The 24,757-nt window shown below is 35.1% G+C and overlaps 1 protein-coding gene across 17 annotated transcripts in view; it reads left to right on the plus strand.

The window, feature by feature from the left end:
• The window catches only part of PTPRD (protein tyrosine phosphatase, receptor type D), a 468,668-nt gene that overhangs the window by 117,063 nt on the left and 326,848 nt on the right, over window positions 1-24,757 (plus strand). The window lies entirely within an intron of this gene.

The raw sequence follows: 24,757 nt of genomic DNA on the forward strand, positions 1-24,757 counted from the left end.
AATAATTGATAATGCTATACTAGGGACCATAATTAAACAGGAGAGTATGGGCCCCTTTCTCTATCTGAGGAAAACTCGATATAATTAGAGAATCAGAATCGTAAAACTTTAAATTTCAAAGTGGAATTAGAAGGTGGGGAAGAAGAATATCTGGAACTTTGACTACTCTTGTCTTCAGAATTGTACCCCTTCTGCTTTATTCCTTGCTTCTTGTTGTGCTTCATTCTTATGAAATTTATGAATTTCTTAGGTTATTCTAAGTAATTTAAGGAGCTCTTTGCCCCAAGAACAATGTAATCAAGGAACACTGCTACTTTCTGATAAATTTTGAAAGGCTTTATAGTCTTACATGCTTACCTTGAAATAACTCAAATCACGAAGCAGAGTGGCCAAAGAAACATCCCTGTCTTTGGTCCATTGCTTGCTTTAGAGAGACGTCATTTTCTTTAATATTCACAGTTCTGGTGGAATGTTAAATATCCACTGTCCAGGTAACACCTTCTCACAACACTCTGTCGCTAAAGAATCAGTCAAGTGACCTTATATTTTTGTTTAAAGTAGTGTAGAATTATATCCCCTTAATTTGTTCTAATATACCCACACATTTTACTGCTGCAGCTAAGAAAGAGAGTCGTCCTTTAGGCCCTCTATCCTCAATAGGAAGTTTGGATAAAGCTAATTGATTGTAAGCTTGCTGTTGTTCATTATCTTAATTAGTCTAGGTAATTAAATCATTAATTGATTGAAGCTGATCCCTTGCTAACAGACAGTAAAACTCAGTGCTTTTCTACTTGATCCCGTAGGAACTGCCATTTCAGTTCTTCATGTACTTCTTTGTGGCGTTTTGTGCTGTTGAGAGGTGTGGGATTTACTCTCCCTTCTAGTTGGGGCACTGGCACAAAAGGATGGCCAATGCCAACCTGTGGACATACTTGCTGCTTGTGAGATGTACCTCAGTGAAATCAGAAAGCCGTCCCAATGCAGCGGTGGTTAATTAACACTGGCCAGTAAATGGGCAGAAGAGATCCGTTATGAAGACAGCCCTGCCTCTGGCAATTAACTTTTATTGTTGTGTTTTGCTTGGGTACCTTTCTGAAACTCTGAATTTCCATCAAAGGGCTCTGACGCTCGTTTCGCCCGGCATATGCCTACACATCTCGAGTCTTGTGTGGCAGTGTTCCTGAGGTGAGCACTTTTTCTTCTTACTCAAGTTCAGAGCTTTGGGATAATCGCTCTGTTTCCTAAATATATGAAGTTCTTTTAAAACTTCAAAGCTGTCTCGGGGGTGGAGAGAAAAAGGAGGGAAGATGCCGACTTAAAGAGCTTCTAGTGAATTGGCAAAACCATGAACACTTGTCTTCAGGTGCTGAAATATGAGATGTTTTCACACAGCTATTTCAAGTCTGTAAAGTTGGCTTTTAAAATGAATCACTAATCCAATAATTACGATAACATTAGAATCAGACTAAACAAAGGAGAAGGTAAGGCAGTAAGAAGTTGTTTTACCTTGGAATAGATTTCAAACCTTCTTGTCAATCCTATCCTAATTTCAGAAGAACTCTTGTGGTAAGCTTGGTTTTATCAAGATCCCTTCAATGCTGTGAGTTTTTTTTTTTTTTTTTAATTTTATTTTTTAATTTGCTGTTCTTTCTTCTTATGTTCCTCTTGAGAAGAATTGTGGAAGTAATGACATTCATAATTGGCTTCTTTTCTCTTTCCTTGACCTAACTGAGTCTGGCAGTTCTTTGGAAGAATTTGAGTTCTCTGTTAGGTTGATATGATAGTAGTCGTAAGGCAGCAAAAGTAGGTTGAAATGAATGCCTGGCTTGCAATTTACACATGTGGATATAATGCTGCCTGAATGGTCCTTATCAGAGTTCGTCATTTTTATTATTATTGACATAGCTTTCAGAGAACTCTGATTGTGCAAAAATAGAGCAAATAGAAATCCTGGGTGATATTACTGAAAGAAACTCTTAGAGAATGTGGTTACTGTATCTTTGGTAGTTTAATCTAGCTACAGTTTTATGCAATCAACAATAACCACGGGATATATAATTATAAAGACATTTTCTATCTAGACATACATATGCTTCCTTTAAAACTGTTTTACATGGATATGATAAATTATGATTCTATATTCTCAGTATAACACCGTATGTGCTTAATTGCTTTCTAAACTAGGAAGCAGATATGTCTCGTATATCTCTTTTTGCTGTTGCTTCCTATTTTATGTAATAAAGAGATAAGGTAATGGTGATCCAGAGATAAAAATAATTTAAAATTCAAAATTGTTATTAGTTGATATTTTAACTTTTGGGAATTTGTTTCTTATAGGTAGTCTGTTTGTAATTGTTTTAAATTTTAAAAAATAATTTTAAAAATTAATTTGTTAAGAGAGTAAGTATACTTATTAAGAGAATTAACTTATTTTGCTTGCAGGAAGGACACAAATTTGACAGTCTCGGGATGGGGAAGAAGTCAGAAGCTGAGCTTTTCCTCAAAAGTTTTGAAAATCAGAGAGTGTAATGAGAGGCATTGACAGGAGTATGTTGTAATCTATTTTACATTCATATGATGAATTTTATGTAGTCATGACTGGCAAAAGTAGAGAAGGAAGAAAAAAGATTAAGAGCCACTGAACACACATTTCTTTTTATTATCTAAATTGCATTATCTGTATAATAGGCCCCTGGGGTATTTTATGTCTTAAACTTCTATAGTCTTTCTGTATAATGCTTTATACTATAGAGAGGACTTTCACACACATTACCTTACTTAACTTTTATTATATGTCCTGTGGGAGAGACATGATGCCCATTTTAAAGTTTATAATGAGCTAGGACTCAAACCTAGCCTTTTTGATTTCAGAGCAGATTTTTAAAAATTTACTATAAGCCTATGGTATCCCTTCTTCCCTCCCTTCTACTTTCCCACTCTTCTTTGCTCCTTTCCTGTAATTCTTTCCATCCTTCCTTCCTTTCTTTAGGCACTCATTCAGAAATACCTACTGAGACACTCTTAACTCAGAGAAGACCAATTTGGCTGGAGTTTGGGAGTGTATAGGGGTAACTGGAGGAGATGGGGCAGCCTTGTTGGCCTTGGTGCAGAGTATTAATTTTAGCTGCTCTGTGAACGATTTGTTTCTTAAGGGGAATGCAGTTGATAAAAGTGAGAGAGGATGGTGGTGGTAGCTGTGGAACAGGAAAGAATTGGATGGATTTCAGAAATACTCAGAAAGGTGAAATAAGCAATAGTAAGTAAATTATTTCATCAGCTATAGAAGACAAAAGGTTAGGAAATTTCAAGGAAGACTCCTAGATTTCTGTTATGAGCACCTAGTTGGATGGTGGTGGTATTTATTGAGATAGGAAACATTAGGGAGAGGGCAGAATTGTTTGGGATGAGCGGAGAATCATGAGCTTGGTTTGGGACATACTGAATTTGACCTGCCTGTTAAATAACCTACTGGAAATGCCAAATAAGCAACTGAATATATGAATCCACATATGAGAAGAAAGCTGTGGGCTGAAGTGACTCTCTTGGGAGTCACTTGGCATGCAAATGGTAACAGAACCATGGAAAGAGACAATATCACCTAAGGAGAAAATAAACAAAGACCCAGGGTTCAAGAGCCAACATTTGAGGACCCCCTATTTATAGAGGATGAGTATACCTGGGGAAGTCATGGGGAAAGACAAAGAAAAACGTTAACATATGAGGAAAATCTGGGGAGGGTTGTGTTCTAGAGACCAAATGCATAGCTGTTTGGAGGATGCATGCTCTCAGATGCTGGTGAGGGTTCTAACAAGTGTCCATTGATTTGGTTACATAGGGGACTTAAGGAGCAAGTCTCAGGCTTGTGGAGTGGTGGAATTGAAGCCGTGGGGTGGATTAATTGTCTAAGGGCGAAGTAGAATACGGAGAAATCTGAATCTGGAAGAGGTCATTCCATTCATTCTCAACTTGCACAACTCGAAGCAGAATCTTTTTGATGTAGTAGCCTAAGTACTCTTTAACAAAAAGAAACCTTTAAGCTCTTAGGCCTTTAGATTGTATGGTTTTTCTTCCCTTTTCCACTGATCTCTTCAAAGAATAATAGTCTGTGTATCACCACCCTACATATTTGGTTTGGGAAAGGGTCTAAATAGTTTTTCAGAGTTAAAATAGGCATAAGCCCCCCCCGAATTTCTTCATGGTCTGATCTCTGTTGTTCGATGAAACTCTCTTGTACTCTCACTCTAGTTATGCTGAACTACTTAAAGTTCTCTAAATAATTGGAGATTATATTTATAAATATTAAAAATTTCTCCAGTCTATTAGGTTGATTCTGCTTGAGTCTGCCTGAAATGTTCTTTTTCCTCTTGCTTTTAGATTGAACTAAATTGCTCTTTTATTATGCCTTCCACTGAAGACCTGGGGATAACTTCTTCTGCACTTCTACCGTACAGAAAATACCCCATTTCTAATGATGGTAGTAATTGAGATGATGTTGTAGTAAACACAGAATAGATTAAACACATTCAGGTAGATTAAAATAATTTGGGGTAGGGAATTTATACTATAAGAATTAGGCACTTCAGGATGAGCAATATAGAGAGATAGTAGGAATATTTGGTCAATCATTATGCTTTATTAGCATAGATACATTTATTGTCATAATAATTATGTTAAAATATTAAATGTGTTATTTTAACTTTCTAGGGTTGGATACTTTGTTGTACCCCAAGGTAACTGAAATGATTCTTATTCCTTATTTCCCTAAATTATGGCACTAAGAAAATTTTATCTTTGTTAAAAATCTCCAACCTTTATATTCTTCCGTTTAATTTAAATTACTTCGCTGGTGGGCAAAAAGGCAGTGGTATTTACAGGATAGAGGTACCTCAAATAAACAAAATTAGTGTTCTAGAAACTCAAACATTGGTTAAAGGTTATTTGAAAGTGATATCTCAGATTTAATGCAACTTCAATTTTTTGTTTCTTTTTTGGTGTTCACTGTTTAATGATGTTAAAATTAAGGGTTTTCTCTTGTTCCATATGGAAAGGTTTTTATATTCCTTCTGTGTATTTCTAGATTCAATTGCTTATCTGTTTTTAAAATGAATCGAAACATTGACTATAACTGAATCCCTGTAATACAATGTATTATTTTTCTCACTCCTTAGAAATAATAAAAGCATATCATAATACATCTTTGTTATTAACAGCTGACCTCCAGTGTGCTGTGGAACTATGCAATTGAATAGCACATTTTGTAGAGGGAAATATTCAATAGAAGAAATGAATTTAAGTACATCATGATGATAAAGTAGTTGCTTGATAATTCTGAAAGTCCTGAAATGGAAAAGCTTCCTTCAATTCCTCTTGGCCAACTACTTGTCTAAATAGAATTTGAGAGTTTACTACAATACAGTAAATAATAATTTAGGTGCATTTTTACTGATAGCAGCTCCGTTTCTTAAATGAAAGTAATATTGTAGAATGAAGATAAAATTATATATTTTCCGTTAAGATATACACCAGCTGAATGTCACATGCCATGATTTTTTAAAAAGTGAGATTTTAAAAAATCTGGAAAACAGGAACTGTTTGAAATGGCACATTGGATAATAAGGGATTTAAAAAAATGTTGATTAATAAGAATTTATATTACTGTTCAGAAATTGCTGATCTATTATTACATGCCCCATATTTTAAAAATTCAGCTATTCTAAATTTTGGAATTGGTTCCTAACATCTCTGACATTTGAAAAAGGTGCACAGTCAATAATAACAGAAAGAACCTCATTGATAGATTTGTTTAAACGGTCATATTAATTAGGATTTGCTGAATGGTAATGTTTAATTTTTGCTTTTATCACAACACATAACTCTTTCTTTGCTTTCTGTTAAGTTTAATGTAAAATGTGCTTCCTAATCATGCACAATATTACCAGAGTGTGAATATTCCATTGCCATTGCACTGGCCTTCCTCATCAATAAAGATTGTACTAAAGCAGTGTGATGGATAACATTTCAGAAAAGAATTAATTTCTTACAACTCGGTTATCTAGTACATTAAACATTCATATCAAAATATGAAATTGTATTTGTGAAACTTACTGTCTCAACCAAGTAGAATTACAATTCAGAAATAGTTGGTTTTGATTTCTGTAAGTTTTCTGTAAGTTTATTTTCAAATATTGTCCAGTGAAATCAGTTTTTCCCTTTTTCTTTGTTAAATAATGATACTAAAGGCAATCTAAATGCCCCATTATAGTGATATTTGATTCTGGTTATTAAGGGATATGAAAAAAAAGAGTCCTCAAATGCTTACAGTTAACATACTGGTTAATTGATTATGACACTGACCATCTATTTAGATTATTTCAGGGATTAACCTTTTTACTTTTAATTATATGCAGTGTATTAAGAGAGTTTCTTTGTCTGCTCCATCCTTCTATCAGAGTTCTGTTGAAAGGCCCTGCAAAAACCCAGCAACTTGATTTAATAACTTGCCAGAGCAACTGTTTAGCATCTGTTCTGAAGGCAAAGAGTTGAACTGATAGGTTTCATAAAGAAAATGAGAAATCATTATACAATTCATCTGAATTTCATTACTTGTTAAAATTTCACTTAAAAGACCATAAATTCTGTATTTTTTTTATTATTTAAGAGTTATGAAAAAAGGGTTTTTGTGAAAACAAAAATTCTGATAGGGTATTAGAATGTCAACATTTAATCAAAGTAAAGAAGATTCACAAATTCAAATGCGTCTGTATCCTCATGAAAGATTTGCCCAGTGGCTGGAGTGTGCTCCAAATATTATGAGTATTGATGCTGGTTTTGAGATGATGCTTACCAGCACAACAGTGTTTTTGTTAGTATTTTGAGTTCAGGATCTCTTGGGAGTTATGGAAGGCTTTCCAAGTAAGCATGAATTCTCTTTGCATCAATGCCAAGTTTTACTAAATGTAGGTTTTTTTTTTTTTTTTAGACTCTTAAAGTATGACTAAACACTATTCATTGGGTCAGATACAAAAGAAACCAATAATATAATGACAGCCTGTAGCTCTACTGTGCTATAGGATGGATTAGTGACCTATAAGTTAAGTAGTAGGCTCAGTAGTTTTGAGAAATATGTACATTTATAAGTCATTCTAAGGATACGATCCTTACCTATAATTCTAGCATAAAGACCAGTTCACAGGATGATTCCTCTTCTGTTCTTACTCCTATCATCGCATCCAACCTAAATATAAGTGCCATGATTCTTTAATTAATAACTTATATCTATGAATTGAACATTACAATATCTTATTAATTGGACATTGTGCGACAATGTGTGTGCTGTAGTGGCTATCATCCTCTAAATCTCTAGAGCTTGCAATCACAGACATTTATTTAATTATCACATCACATATGGCAGTTATGTGTTGGCTGCTGTGAATTCATGTTTGTCTTCTCAGTTTGGGACTCAAACTGAAGGAACATCCCTTATTTGGCATGCACCATTCTTATGGTAACAAGTGACAGCAAGAACCCCTCAATCACACTTACAACCTCTGCTTGGACTAGGGTATGTCACGTCCTATTCTATTAGCCAAAGCAAGTCACATGGCCAAGACTTTGATGGGGAGGTTTACTCTGCCTCCAAAGCGGCAGTTTGAGTCACATGCTCTTGAGCAGTGGTGTATAATCCTCTTATAAGCAAGAGAGTAAAAATTTAGAAATAATTTTCTACAGATGAGTAATAAATTTGAGAGCAGCCTTCATGATCCATATTTGGCAGTTAGGAATTGTGTTTTTTCTTTTTCTATTCTGGGCACTCTGAGACTTCCAGGGCCTGCTTCAGTTTCCTTCTGGGATCTCATAGGTTAACCATCTTTGGTAACTATGCAGATTTCTGTGGTTATTGAGAAGAAAGAAGGTATTTATTGAGCACATTAAAAACGAGAAAAAGCAGAGAAAACACATGGTAGGATTGCTTGGCACAATCCCAAACTAAACCTATTGGCACCAAACTACCTAGTTTCTTGCAAAAAGTCCTGTTTTTGTTTTTGTTTTTGTTTTCTCTTGAATATTTCTGCATGCTCTCCCTGGAGACAATTTTCAGGCTGTTTCAACCTGAAGTCACAGATGTAGAATCTCCTTCGGATGCCATTGAACGTAAGCTCATGGTAACATTTCTATGCTCAGTGATAAAAAGAATCCTTTTGTCGTTTTGGGAGGCTCTAAATAAAGCTTGATAAAGTACACGCATAGGTAAAGGTAAAACTTTCAACAGAAAATGGCTAGGAGGTGTTGTTGAGATCTAGCTATTCCGTGATAAGTATGCCTCACTTTTATACTGGTATCATGGATCCTATGAGATGTACTTGCTACATTTAAGCAGTTAGAATGATCCTTTCTCAAGAACTTAAAACTATTCCTACAGCTACAATTTCTAACTGTATCCTCTCTTTCATCCTTCCTTTCTGTGATCCCTGATGTTTACCTACATTTACAAAAATTTACACATTCTTATAAGCCACAGCAGTTACTCAGAGATTTGAGTAAAACACCAAATAATCCATCTGGTTTACAGTAGGTGTTCAAAATATATAGTAACTATTATAAATGCTACCACTACAATTTTTATAATAATTAAATGGTCAACTTTAATTCTCATTTCTCTGTGTGAGTTATATTTAAAACTGCCTTAAATGAAAAATTATGTAAAGCCTTATGTTCATACACAATTTTCTATAATAAAATTTCACAAATTTATATAGAGTGCTTCCTGTGTGACATGGTGATATTCACTCACAGCAGAAACTATAGCAGAATGAGAGTTGCACCATCCATAACCTCAGAAGTTTATAGCTACCTATGATCACTTGTAATTGAAAAGTTTATGTACTTTATGATAATGAATGGACAATTGAGAGACTATCATAATCCATATTTACCATATTTACTTTCTGGTAGAAAGTCTGGAGAAGTTCTAGTTACTTATTCTTCCTATCGATAATGTTGGTCCATAAAATTATTTGCCCCCTGCTCTGCCTCTAAACATACATACACATAGTTACCTTTTAAAACCCCAAAAGCAACAATAGATTTACACTCTGGAAACCTCACCAAGTAACAAATGCCTTAATTTATAAAGAACTCATCACACTGAGTGGTCAGATTTCTCTGTTTATGAAGCTGAAAACGGTACATGAAGGATCCTTAAAAGCCCTTTCTCCCTTTTCTCTTTCCAAAGTGTAGTCAGTCCTCAAAAATGAAACTCAGTCTTTCATTTTTAACCAAATCTTTTATTTTCGACCCTAATTCCATGATTGTGATTTTCTTGGTACTAACTATAAATTTTGTCAGAAAGCCAGACAAATATTAGAAAACAGGCCCTTGTTTATTGAGTGGGAGCAAAACGTAATTCTTCTAAGCCAGAAAATGTTATTGTTTTCATGCTTCCAAGAGCATTTTGTAACCAATTTGATTTGAAAAAGAAAGAGAAAACAAACTCAAATAAAGAAACAATTATTAGAAAGTTCAAGGGAGCATCTCTGTCTTCTGTACACCTCTGGTGTTAGCGGCAATGTTTGATGACAATTTTGGCAGGGATACTTAGAAAGAGAACACATTTTACAGTTCTCAGAAGAAGCAATTTATCTGGATCATCAAAAGCTCTCTATTTATTTTAGAATAAAGTAAAAACTCTTACCTTGGCTTAGAAGGCCCTTGGTGATCCGGTTCCTGTGTTACTCTCTGCCTTCATCTTGGATCAGACCTCCCATTGCTCACTACATTTTGAATGTCTTGACACCTTTATGCATGGCCGTTCAGTTATTGGAATTTATTGTTTCATTCTTTTTCACCTATACCTCTTCTGTTGCCTGCACTACTGTTGACTATGCTTTCTCACCTACTCTTCTTTTGTTGACTATGTTTCATAGGTCTCTCTAGCTTTTACCTCATCACAATGCTTATCTCATTCCTCTCCCACTGCAGGATTATAGGGATTGTCTCTTTTTCTCCTCATGTCTAAAATCTAATGTGTGAGTACTCGGCACAAGTAGATGCTTAGTAAGTATTTGTTAAGTGAATGAATCAACGAATTAGCGGGAAAGAGGTGGATCGCATTTACAATATCATACTGCCTAATCTGTAAGGTGAAGGAAAAGGACTTTGCTGCGATGAATCTGTTGCAGCGCAAGGACAGTAGAGGCCAGATTTCTTGGTTCCCCATCCGATGTTTCTTTCTCCATATTGGGTTATGATGCTACCTTGATAAACCGACCACGAGGACGGGCTTCGGTCTACAGTCCATCTGAGGTCTACTGCCTCTGAGGATGTTTCTGCTGATCTGCTTTCTGGAATGCCTCTTGGATTGTACTTTTAGTCTCACAGGTCATATGTGAAACTGGAATTTTTAAGGGATCAATAAAAAGCCCATATATACTAAGGAGTCAGTAATATTTGATATGATCTAGACTTTGGTTTGCAGCAGGTGGTTGAGTAAAAAGTGCAGCAGGTGGTTGAGTAAAAAGTTCAACAGGATAAAGTGAGAACAGAGAGATAGTAAATGAATGTGCACATATCACTTCCCTATTTATGTATAGTCATTTCTAACTAAAGTAAATGATATTTAAAAACAAAAATCTTCAGGTAAAGGCTCTCATAAATTGTGAGCATCCCTAGTAGATTAAAAGTACAGTTCAATTGATCAGAAATCAGTTTATCGAATATCAAAGACCTTCTACCTTAAAAATTTGTGATTTTATAAGATTCAGCTATAGTCAGTTTCATTTATAGGCTAGAAAATAGAATGATATGTATATCACTTATCCAAAGTTGCCTATAATCATTTATGCAACTAACCAATGAGAATGACTTTTTGTGATACAAATGGGTATCTTATAGTGCCTATGCATAGAGACTATATGACAGACATTGTTGGTTGCCTAACTGGTAGATGCTTCCTTCTTGCTAAGAACAGAACCCAGAGTTCATTTATCCTCATTCTAAATGACTATGTTTGCCAGTGGAGCCTGAGTCCTAAGTGATGAATCTTTTTGGTCTAAAATGTAGAGTTTTCACTTTCCATTCTAAGTGATGGACTTAAACATAGGCATGCAATTGGCTTCAGGCCAATATAGTTGAAAACTGCTCTGAGTTTTTGAGAAGGGTTTATTCACTGACGAGAGAGGGAAATGAGATGGGGATGCTCCCTGAGTGTTTCCTCTGTGTGAGGTGTTTGGAACAGCTGTAGGTATCTGGGGTCCATGAGAAGAGCAAACCAGCACAGTGAGAGTGGCCAGATGGACAGGAGAAGACTGAGTGCTTGATAATGTCCTTGAATGCCGAATAAGTCATTCTGCCTCGGGTCTTATGTGAGAGAATAATATCCTTATCATTTAAACCACTTTTAGTAGGGGTTTCTACTACCTACAGCCCAGAATATTTTCACAGATGCAAGTTCTTTGGGTCAATTAAAGAAGACATAGCAGAGATTACAATCCCAACCTTCTAGGCTCCAAGTGAGAAAGAGATCATCAAAAAGCTGTATGTTTTAAGATTTAAGCGGTTATGATGGCTAAACAGAAAAAATGAGCTAGTATGCAGACTGCCAACATCAACGAATAATTGATATTTATTACACACAACTCAAAAAGAAATCAGGATTTAAAATTGTGAATTTTGCTTCATTTTCTGATACGGAAAAATGTCTAAAAGCAAATAGTTTTCCTTGGCAAATGCAGAAAACAAGTATTTTTAATGCTGAAAAAATAGATTGTTCTTTGTCATTTTTATCTTTTGCCAGCGGGTATATTAAGATCCTACTTAAAAATATCCTTTTTTGTTAATTTAACTTTTCTAGGAAAATAATATCTCTGAACATTTATATTTCAGTGGGACTGACTACAAATCAGATCTTCAGTCAGACTTTTCCTCAAGAAGTTGCTGTTAGTATAAATCAGTATGAATTTGCTTTGACGTTAGAGGCTTCTCTAAATTGGGTACCTCTATGGGTTTGCTCCCTTTCTCTAAAGAAGAGAAAAAAATCACAACTTTTCCATTTCTTTCCCATGGCTATTTTCTATTCAGGTTTCCCATTTCTTCTTAAGTTAATTTGGGTAATTTATGTCCTTTCCAGAAAATTATTTATTTTATGTAGATTTAAACATTTATTAGCTATGTGTTTTATGTCTATTCTGTTAAATAAATTTTATCACTATCTATTTTTAGGTCATCTTTTCATGTCTATGTATAATATCCAGAGATTTGCATAATTATTTAAAATAAGGCTTAAAAGAAGTACAAGCACTAGAATATTAATGACAGACTTTTTTTTAGAAGAATATACTGAATATTGTGCCTAGAAAGATGTGATCCCAAATGCTTTTTAAAAGCTAAAATGATTTACTTTTTTAAATTAATTTTTAGCATTTTTAAATTTAATTTTATTATTGGTTTCAAGTATACAGACATTGGTTAGACTTTTATGTAGTTTATGAAATGATCCCCCTGATTACTTTATCTTACCTTTGGCTCTACATGTAGCCATTACATCACTGCTGACTGCATCCTCTTATGCCATGCTCCCCAGCCCTGTGACCATCTATCAACTACTACTTTGTACTTCTTTAACCCTTCACTGCTTTCTCCCAGCCTCCCCCTTCCTCTGCGGTCACTATATTGTCTATATTTGTGAGCCTGTTTTGAATTAGTTTGTTCTTTTTGTTCCTCAGATTCCGCATATAAGTGAAATCATATGATATTTATCTTTCTCTTGTCTGACTTATTTTGCTCAGAATAATAACCTCTAGGTCCATTCATGTCATTGCAAATGGTAGGATTTCAGAAAAATGATTTACTTTTAAGTTATTAAGACATCTGCCTCCTTTCTGATTTTCCTACCCCATGGACCTAGGTGTCTAGAGCAGTATTTTTCCACCTGGTGTTTAGGAAAACCTGGTGCTGTTATAGGTATATGGAGAACAACATCATGCTACACACATACATTGAAGAATCATTGTTTTATTTGATTATTTTGTTGGGTGTACGGCTTTTTTCTGTTTTGTTTTGCTTTTACTATGGGATTCCTCAGAGAAACTACCATACAAACGTACACAAAGCAGTTTCATAACTCTTTTTTATAGAATCATCTCACTTAACTCCATTAACACACTACGTTTCCTTGTGACCACAGAGCCATTTTCTCAGTCTTCTATTTCATCACTGACATTGAATATGGACAGTTGGTTGAGGTGTGCCCCTTGTGGAATATGAGCTCGTTGAAGAAGATTAATCACCTTTATTTTCTTAGTCCTGGCAATGTGACTATGAAGACAGAATTTGGGGGGAAGGAAGTAACAGTGAATATTTAAGTATTTTAATACCTATATCCTGTCATGTGCTACTAGAATACAGGTTTTTTCTGTGTTCTCTCTGCTATCTGTCTGTTTTGACTGAGGAGGGTGATCTTTCAGACAAAGGATATGTTAATTATGAAATGAGAGTAAATGGTCCTGCGCATGAAAGTTTCTGTGAGATCCATGAAAGACGAGAAGATCAAGGTGTCCCGCTATTCAACTCAATAAGGTTGCAGGAAAGAGACAGGATTTGCAGAGATGTAGGAAAATGTGGGTGGGAGATGTGGTGGTGAATGAGGAAGCAATGAAAACAGCTATGAAATTTATGTTCGACCTTTAGATGCCAAAACATGAGCAAGTTTCTTAAAAATTCCAAAAGTATAGTACCACATAGGCCTAACAATCATAGACTTACCATTTGTACTTTTGACTGTTTTTAAGCTACCTCATAGTTCCATGACATGTAATACTTATTTTGCTAATTTTTTGAGCCTGAATTTCATTCACATATGTGTTAAACCTGGCATGGGTGAGTGCACAGGACGTGCTGCTGAGTAGTGAACCTAATGTACTCTCGAAAATTCACATCTCGATTTAGCTTTTATCTTTGTCTTTTTGATTAGGTTTAAAGGAACTCTTGAGACCTATTAAAAACTGTTTCTTTCTTGAAAACAGCTATCAACAAGAAACAAACATTAATTTTCAGTATGAAACTATGAAGAAGAAAGGAATGACTTTTGATGGAAATATGGTTTAGGAGAAGGCCTGACACCTATAAAAATGTTTTCATATCCAAGAATTTGGGGATTCTCAAAAGTCTGAAAAAGAATCTTTCGTGGATGTCTAGAGGCCAATGTGCCACATGTTTACATAGTATTTTACAATTTTGTAAGTATTTCACATACCTTATTCACTTGGTCCTCATAATAGCTTTTTGAAACAGATAGGACAAACATGAATATGCTATATTTGATTTCAGTCCTAAATCAAAGCTTAGGACTGAAAGTAGCTTTTTACTATAGACATTGCTAGTACTCACTAACATGTTCTCTTATTTGTGAGTGTACCACTAAATCAAATTTCCCAGCTTTCTTAGCACTTAGATTTGGCCATGATTAATGGAATATAGTTGGAAATGATAAGGAATAGAATTGTGCCACCTCTAAGTTTGGGTGTTAAGAATGAGGGTGACTTCTATCAGCTTTCTCTGTCTCCTCATTTATTGGCCAGAGGTAGACGATCCAGTAGAAGATTTTGGGGAATAGAAGATGATGGAGCCACTAGATGGAAGAAATTGAGTTTCCTGAATAGGTCTACATGGAACAAAGCCTTTCTAAAAATCACATTGGACCGTGATGTGAATGAAAAATAGATTGATTGTGTCAAGCCACTAAAATTGTAGATTGTTTATTATGGCCATTTTCTGACTTCTTATTCTACTGTATTTCCTTTACTTCATCTTACCCATCCATGTGAGTGAAAATCTTATATCTTCTTTAATAAATTAATGCAAAGCATTTTGAGAGTCTGAAGAAGGTATGACCAAACATAGGATAGGGCTACTTAGATAACAGTAAGTTGGAGTCTGAACCCTCTAAAGGAAGAACAGTAAAACAATCTGGGAAGAGGATGGGTCAATTCTGGGCCCAGGGGACATGCAAAAGAATGAAAGAAATAGAAAATATGAAAGAAAACAACATGATTATGAGTTGGCTGGCACTATTTCAAGGCTTTTATTTTTGAAAAATAAGCCAATATATTCTTGGCAAAAGACAGGACTAATAGGAAGGAATAAGGTTGCATAAAGTTGCTTTTGGTAGAAAGTTAGTATTAGATTACAGGACTATTTGATCATATCACAATAAAAATGTGAAAATCATGACCAAGTTATTTTAAGTAAGCTGGCAAATACTGAAGTAAAAATTGTTTGGCTTACTGGTTGGAATCTGGTTACTATTTTACAACTTCAAAGATAGTTTAGAATGCTGTTTGTATAAAAGTATTTTGAAGTAAAGCACCTTCAAATTCAGTAGAATTCTTATATAACAAAGATGCCAAAAGACTTGCAAAAATCCAAAACTTACAGAAATTTTGACCATCCAGAAGTTTTTCATTCTTTTTCCTTTTGTATGTTACTACTATTCTCTCCTCTTGTTGAGACAGACATTACTAATGACAATTTCTCATTGTTTCTAGAGGAAACAGCTTCACAGAACAACTCTTCTGAATGGTGCTCTAGACACTTGCCTCAGATTTTCCCCCCTGAAGCAGGAGAGTAGAGCAAGGAAGGGGAAACGAGTGGATACCATTATACAAACTACCTCTTTAATCCAAATATTACTTATTTTCCTTCTTTTCTTCCTTTGGTCCTTCAGGAATCTAATAGAGATAGTGCATATTTTAGAGCCATGGCCATGGAGAGTATTTGGGGTGAGGCCATAAAATAATTATGTAAAAATTCATTTAATTTTTCTCTGAAAATCTTTTCCCCCCAATTTGTTTCTAAATTGTTTTCCACTCTGGATTCTTAATTAAGAGAAGGTTAGTAATTTTCCTTCAGTTATTCTTTTTTTAAGATTTACCTTTTTGAGTTTTATTAATTCCTCCTTTGATGTGGGAAGAGAAAGGAGGTGACATTTTAGTCAAATTCATTTCTCTATGTATTATGAAGTCTGCTGAATATTTGAAGAGAAGATTAAAATTGTGAACTATAAAGAAAGCCTCAGTATTTGAATATTCAAAGTATTTAGGTATATTTTGAGTATTGAAATTAAACAGCAGATTCTTCATCTTCAACCTTGTGTAAAAAGAACTTTTACTCAAATTAAAATCCTACCTGTTAATTACTCATACTTATCCAGAATTTACTCGTGTCCCAGACATTTTCTTATTACTATTGTGAAATCGATATATTTTTTTTCCTTTTCTCTCTATCTTTTCATTTTTGTTTCTCTCTCTATCTTTACTGTTTTCTTTTTAATTTTAACATCACTTTGGGGCATTTTATTCCATTTTATGAGAAATATGCTGCATGTTCTTTTGAATAAATTAGCCACTGTTAATAAATTGCTGAATTTATTTTTAGCTCTCAATATTTTATAGAAGAAGTTTATCCTAAGTTATGTATGTGAGAAAGTAATCCAATGTTATTTTGTTGCTGGAGGATTTAGGATTCCTAGGAGAGGAGTTTTTAAAGTTCTGTCCCAGTAAACATTCTCTTTTCACTAAGTGTGTACAAAAATGACAGTATTCTAAAGGAGAGGGAACCAAATATGATGTCATACCCATTGATTCCATGAATTACTCCAATAAGTCTTCAGGTAGCAAGCAGTGAACTAATCAGCACAGAGGGAAAAATATTTCCTTCCCAGTAGTCATTTAGTCATACTCTGGTTTTGTTTATATTTTATTTTCCACTCAGTTTTTTTTTTGTCATTTGGCTAGGAATTAGAGCTAGAATCTTATTGCTGTATTTAAACAATTCTTTTTGTAAGGATGATTCTCAGAGTTATTTTAGCTTGACTGAGGCATCTCCGTTGTTCAAGAGAAATGCGATGAAAAACATTAATGAATCCTTCATGTTTCTAATCAATAATTTTAAAGAGCCTCTTTTTAACCCATGTTTCATTTTCTCCTGCCCTGACTTAACAAAATTTGGAAGATTCTTCAAATACATTCACATGCATGTCGATGATATGAATGTAGGCACATATGTTTAGAGTAATAAAGATGTTGACCAGCGAGGGACTTTAGTGATTATTTGGATCAACTCATTCATTTCATGGATGAGAAAACTGAGATTGAATGTAGTTCAATGAATATTTGTTTTGGGCATCTCTGTTAACCTCATTTTACTGTGGATAAATGGCTTGGTATTCGGTATGAAGAACATATCAATTGCAAAGGTCATTGTGGCTCATGTGATGTAAGAAACCTGAAAAATATGTGTCATAGTGTTTTAATAATAATAGTGCTATCCCTACCAATGATAACAGCATAGATTTATCCAAGGTTTAATGTATATTGGATGCTGTTTCTCGAAGCTGTAGGTGCATATTTAATTGAAATCCCATAATGACTAAAACTTAATGAAGTAAGTTTTAGTATCAACTGAGGCTCCCTCTGGAATGACAAAATAAAACTGAGGCTTAGACAGTAAGTGGCAGAGTCAGGATTTGAACTGTAGAATTCAGAGGCCATGCTTTTTATCTCCTTTGTTATGACTGGATTCTCAAAGTGACCATAGACTAGTAGCCCACATGAAGAACTAGAGACAGACCTCAACCCAGCACACTTTTAGCTCCATCTACCAGTGTTCACAATGTCTGTGCACACAGATTGCTAAAATACTTCACTTCTGGCTCCTTTTCAAGGAGCACTTTCTGCTCACTTAATAAGGAAATAAAATAATATCCAGTTGAAGGTCTCTTTCTTTTTACTAAACATTTTCCCTTTTAAATTAGAAAATGGCTACTGTTTTTATAATGTGTTTCCAACTAGAGCCATCATATATATAGATATGTGTGTGTGTGTATGTGTGTGCGCGCGCGTGTGTGTGTGTGTGTGTATATATATATATATATATTTTTTTTTTTCTTCTTAGTACAAATTTAAACCCAAGGTATTTATCTTTTGATCTTACCCATTTACTAAGAGAACAAGGGGTTTAGGGAAGAAGAAGAATAAGAAGGAAATAAAGTTAAGATAAAAATACATTTATCCCTTGCTTATGAAGACTTGATACATTATACGACATTATAAATTTGTTGGTCAGGGCCAAGTAATGGATTAAGATCATTTTTTAATGCAAATAAAATTCTTGTCTTTAAACCAAAGAATTCTCATATTTTCATTATATAGTGAACTTTTTACTGTAAAAAGGAATAGTTTTGCAGGCATCCACAATTTGAGAAGACTATAAAAGTGACATATAGCTCAACTGCCTATATTTTTGATGTTTCAAGAGTTTATGCACAGGGATAATCAAAGAGCAAAGATTTAAATCCAGGCCTCTCACTTCTTAATCAACAACTTCATGGTCTTCACAATGGAGAAACTGATGTATGTAAAGTTCTCAAGGGATACATGCACTGTATAAAATGTGGATTATACTTTGAGACAAGAAGAGTAACTGGGAAAAGATTAGACTCTCCTATTGTACCTAAGGACCTCTTGTTTCATTTACTTCAGAACTTGATATTTACCTTTTTCCCATTCCACATATTTGTTTTGGATAGCAATTTCATACCTCAAAATATCAGTTTTCTTCGTTGACATTAAAAAACTAGACCGAGGCTCATGGCGCCCACACTTCTGTTGTCCTTAGTTACAACTACAGTCACAGTGAACATTGTTGTTTGTTGATGTTGGCACGTCAGGTGGAGCATATTAAGTACAAGAGGCCTCGTGGACCATGTGCTTCACATCACATACCTGGAACATATGGTTTGGTTTATCCTTGCTGAACTCTCTTTAAAGGGCATTCATCTCGGTTATCTTTTGAAAATGTCATAGTTTTATTTCCAAATCAATTAGAAGATTTTTTTTCATTCCTCTTAATTTTCTGGAAAAGTTTTGAGGTAGGCCATGACAAATTTTAATATAAGAAATGGGGAAACCTTGAAAGAAAACATTTTACAACCAAACGCAGGTTACAATATATATATATTTTTTACTGCTTTCTGCCATATATTCCAGAAATTTCCATAAGCCTGTAACATCTAAGGACTGGGTTTGATTGAGCCAACAATATATATGGGAGATTTTCGAGTGGAGTCTAGCATTTGCTGCATTCAGAACGTGTCTAACATGTTTCTTTGGAATGATATTGAAGATCTCCCAGGATCTCTTGTCTCCCAGAGGAAATACTGTATCTTACACATTAGCTTCATAGAGAAGTTAAAAAGTTTGTTCTGGTTAATCTACTTTTGTATGGTTCTCTTCCTTGATAGAATATAAAGTCCTGATAATTAGCTTTTAACATTTAACCTATGCCTTAGGCAGTTATTTGTAAATGCATCAAAACTTATCTTGGTTTTCTTTATATTATGTAGGTTCAATAAATCAAAGATAACATTTTATCTTTTCCTTACGTTGGTGCTATTTATAATTTCTAGTAGGATGATTCCTTGGTAGGAATGAGTTTCTGGGCCTTTTAGTCAAAATAACTCTGGTCCAGACCCCAGCTTTGCCATGTATAACTATATGAACATGGGTACATTTTTAGCTTTTTGACTCTTCTTTTACTTATCTCTAAAATGGAGTTGTATCCCACCTTATGAAATTGTTGTGAAGATCCAAAAATATTATGTATATATGATGTAGGTTATCATGTCTGAAATATAGTAGGTATTTATTAACTGATTTGGGTCCCTTTAACTAGAATTAGAATGTATATTAATTCTTCATGAAATGGTTCTGAGTTGTGGACCTGAACTTGGAGAATTTTCATCCTCTGCCTACATAAATCTAACCTGTGAATTTGTACATGTGTGATATATACGAACTCAGATTCCAGGTTAACCTAGTTCAATCTTGAATTATTCTCCAAATAATCTCATGCTTCACCAAGGTTGCCTCAAAAGTAATTTGTCACTGAACACTTATGTCCTTAAAATGAAGACAACATAATGTCTTAGGAGGTGTCAGGGAAGCCAACCATTCTTTTTTTGATTAAGTATGAAACTAGGTCATATTGTGTACTGTAGTTTGAACTTGATTAAGAAGTTCAAAGATTATAGTGTTTGATAGTGTTTGCTTGCTTTCAAAGGACTGTTGTCTCCCTTAGGACAGTCCCTTAGAATTCAAATGAGAACACTTGTTTTTGAACATCTTCCCAAGAGGCAGACTGGACAGATGTTTCTTAAAATGAGCTGCTGAAAACAACTGAAACTAGAATTTAAAAGAAAATGGTCTAATCTGGTGAGTCTCTTATTTTTAAAGGCAGGGACCAGAATTGTGGCATAATAAAGGGAAGCAAGGTGCTTTTTTGGTGTTTTTTTTTTTTTTAGAAACAAAAAACATCTTATAATAAGGTACTCTTTTGGGGAAGATTTCTGTCTGAAACTGAAGATGTGGTTACATTTGGTTCTTTTATATTGTCCTATTCCTCTTCTGTGGCCACATTATTGCTTGATATATTTGAGCACTTCCAATTCTATACACTTTTTTATATCATTAACCTTGTACAGTAATTGCACAAGTACACCATTCATTCAGTTTAAAAATAGGTCATCTGTGGTAAAAAATCAGCTCAACCAGTTGATTGACATCATATAAAACCAAAATATTGACTGGTTTCCAAATTATTCCTGATGTGTTTGTTGCCTTGTGATAAACACCTCACACTCAGTCTGTTACACACGCAGAGTTTGCCCACAGGAGTTGTTCTGGAACCCCAACAAAATGCAAACACTGTGGTTGTATTTTAAGCTCCTGTCAGTTTTGTTCATGGAACATTCAAAGTAATTTTTCTCTCAAAACTTTAATAATAGTAAAGGAATACTATTGGTCCATTGGGCCTTCCTTCTTCTCCATTCTTACTCCAAATATAATACACCGTTTTTCCCACTTTCTACATTTATGCACTTCTTTGTAGAGGCCTTTTTGTTTCCTTTTAAAAATGATTCCTTTCATCTTTGTCTTTGTTTTCATTCACTGCCAAAGAAAAGCTTTCTCTTGAAGGCTCCAGAATATAAGGATGGCTTTTTATAAGCTTGATCCATTGGAATAAGATATAATGCTTTTGCCCTTGAAAATATCAGTACATCCAGCTTCTGATGCAAAACCAATCCTTTCCTAGAAGAGTGTCTTTACAGGTGCAGAAATGTACTCAAAACAACCTCAGACTAGGGGAAGCTGATCACTTTTTCCTGTCTCTAGGATTCTCAAGTTTGCGAATATTGTCTGAGCACATGCATATTAATCATATGCCCACAGAGAGCAGTAAAATTCTTTGAATGAAAGCATTCTTTGTTAAATAAATGAATGTAATTATAATTCATAGGATCACTTTTGCCAAAGTGTAATTTGTAACCCTTAAAATCAAAACACAGCAGGCACCCTTAATATTGTTCAAAATAAGTCTCTTCTTCCTAATAGTTTATTAATCAATTTTAACATAACTCCTTAATTCTCATATTATTTTACTTCATCATATGCAGAAATAACTATAATTTAGTATTCGTCTGTAATTGATATGATTCAGTTTCTGTGATTGAGGTTATTTGAAAAGGGAGAGATGAGTGAGGTTAGTTTTTTTGAGCCCAGTATGATAGCTGGGACCTTAGTCTCATGATTCCTTCTGCAGTGTGTGCAGTGTGAATTTCTAGGGTAAGGTAACGAAGAAAAGAGGATCATGGGGTTAACAGTCAGAAGAACCTGTTTTTTATTTTGGTTCTACCTTTCATACGTGTGACAGTGAACAAGTTACTAGCTTCTCTGAGCCCTGTAGTTCTTATCTGGAAAATAAGAATGATTTGCAAAATGGCTGTGAGGAGAAGTAGTGAAGTACAAAGTACATTTCTTGGCACATAATAAGTGTGGTTGTGCTAAGAATTGGGTTTGTTGACAATACAGCATGGAGGGATTGTTGCAGTTACTATAGCTGTTTGACCATTACGCGAAACTTGGCAGCTTAAAAAAAGACATGTTATGTTCACAGATTCTATAATTCGGGAATTCAGACAGGACACAGTGGAAATGACTTTTTCTGTTCCACAGTGTCTTAGGCTATAGCAGGAAGATTCTCAAAAAGGTAGGCGGAATCATCTGAAGGCTCACTTCTTCGCACATCCACTGGTTGATGTTCAGAAGTCTGGAACTTCTGAGAACTGGTACAGTTAGGTCTCCTGGGACAGCTCTCTGTCTCTATCTGTGGCCTGTGAATACTGTCTAGCATCGCAACTTCAGAGTAGTTGGAACTCTTGCATATGCTAAAAAAAAAACAGCACATATCCTGGAACAGGGTTGGGGACAGGGCTGGGAGGGAGGAGAAGGTAGAGTCTGCCAGGAGAATTGCTGGCAGAAGCTGTATCCTTTTACGACCTGGCCTCGCAGGTCACACGGCATCACTTTCATGATACTCCATTGGCCAGTGCAGTCCAAACCCCCAAACCAGATTCAAGAGGGGAAAACCGACTGCCCGCTTCAGTGGGAGGAAAGCTTATGGGGTGGGGTACGTACATCTTTGGAAGACAGTCGACCATGAGAAGATAATGTTTGGACTAAGAAGGATTTTATTTATGTTTTATTTTATCATCCCTTTTCCCTCCTTCTCCTCTTACCCCCTTTCTCCTTCTCTTCCTCTGCCTCATTTTTTTTTTTTTTAATGCTCTGTGGAGATATATTCTGAGAGGCATGTTAGAAGCAAATATAAAGGTTTCTTAATGCCAGATTGAACAAAGTGAGCTGTTTTGCAGGTAATGGAGGCTATTTGAATTTTCTTTTTCTTTTCTTTTTTCTTTTTTCCCCCTTTCTTTTTCTCTCTATATATGAATGTGTGTTTATGTATCTATATCTATATATCTGATCTTTTTATTTTTTGAGACAAAGTGATTCCATGAAAGAGATGTTTTTTCAAGCTTTGAAGTACAATTTCTCTAAGAAGCTGACCTTAAAAAGTCTCACATTTCCCGTGTTTCTGTAAATTTGGCACTCACACGTGATAGTCAAATCATGGATGAAAGGCCAGATTTAAATAGAACTAAAGAGATCCCAGTGGAGAGACAAAATAACATATACAGAAAATACAGCTTCGTGTATGGCAGCGGTCCCCAAACTTTTTGGCACCAGAGATTGATGCTCCTATTGAGAATCCAATGCCTGATGATCTGAGGTGGAGCTGAGGTGGTGATGCTAGCTAGCACTGGAGAGCTGCTGCGAATACAGATGAAGCTTCCGTCTCTGGCCTGCTGCTCACCTCCTGCTGTGTGATCAGGCTCCGAACAGGCCACAGACCAATACTGGTCCAAGGCTTGGGAGTTGGGACCCGTGATGTATGTGATATGCCTTCTTGGACTAGGCTCACCTATTTTTCCAAGCTTGCTGCTCTTTCTTTATATTCCTCTCGTAAAAATTATAATGTGGAAAATCACGGATATTTATTAAAGCAATGATTCAAAATTCTGCTTTTGGAATTTTGGTGAAAACTAATTTATCTAGAATCGAGGTTTAAAAGCCTTTACACATTTTCTTTTTTCAAGCCTGAAGTCATAGTCTTGAGTGCTAAAAACAATCAAATGCTAAAATCAAAATAGCAACAGCAAAAACTACCCCTTTATAAAAAAACAAATAAACAATTTGAAAAAAAACTCAGAAATAACCATAACAGGCGTAAATGAGAAGAGCTAAAGAATGCTTGTTCCTTGAAGTTACAGAATAGAATAAAAACACCTCCTGATTTAATAGTACCAAATATCTGATATTTAATGAGAATATACTTATGCAGACATATCCCATTTTACTATCCTTAATTTTCCTTTAATCTGATATTCTGCTCAATGTTTTAATAAGAGAAGAACTCTACAAATCAGTTGCCATGACTATGATAACAACTTGGCTTAACTGCATGACAGAGAAATCTCCATAGGTGTAAGTTCAGGGGAGAAAAAAAGTTTTAATTATTTAAAGCTCAAGTTCAAGTTTCCTCTGTAGGAGCTCCTGTCGTTAGTTTCTGTTTGTCATCCTAAGAGTGCATATCCCTGCAGGAGTCAGAGTACCACCGAAGGGGCTTAATAAATAAATTTACATTCTTACTTAGGCTTCTCTAGTGTTAAAACACTGTTTGTTGTTTGCCTAATACATAATGCATTTTTATAGTGTTTAAAAGAACCACATACGTTTTACACATTCTTGTGGGCCAGATTGTACTAAATGACAAATATGATCTTACTGCGATTTTGCCACGCCATTGAATATGATACATACATGTTATGCTCATAAGCGAAGTGGTGGTATATTTATATTTGTTTTTTTTTTTTTTAATATCACATGTTTTGTGGGGGAAATGTTCCCAGAGATTTTTGGAGGTCATTGTGCATTATCTTGTCCTATGCTGGCCAACCGTCCAGCACCTTTTTGAGCCCAAACAGTGTACAGAGTCCAAGAATGTAACACCTAAAGCAATAGTATTATGTGGTTTTAGGGGATAGGGTGATCACAAGAAAAAATATTTCTGCTTTTGCTTTTTGCATTCATTGTTTTGCTGAAGACAACAGTGGAAAAATGAATTTATATGCTGGGATGAGGACTTTTAAAATCATCTTTAAGAGAATGTTTACAGTGGGCTCTCCCTATTTAAACTAACTTATGGCCCACACATCTTGGAGGGCGGGGAGTTTTGCATCGCCAGTTCCTTCTGTTGCTAACCTGATCTTTGTTGGAGAAGCTTCCCCTGTGTAATCTGTGTGTGTGTG

Source organism: Pteropus alecto, unplaced genomic scaffold, assembly GCF_000325575.1.
Source record: "Pteropus alecto unplaced genomic scaffold, ASM32557v1 scaffold95, whole genome shotgun sequence".
In the NCBI taxonomy this organism is placed as follows: domain Eukaryota; kingdom Metazoa; phylum Chordata; class Mammalia; order Chiroptera; family Pteropodidae; genus Pteropus; species Pteropus alecto.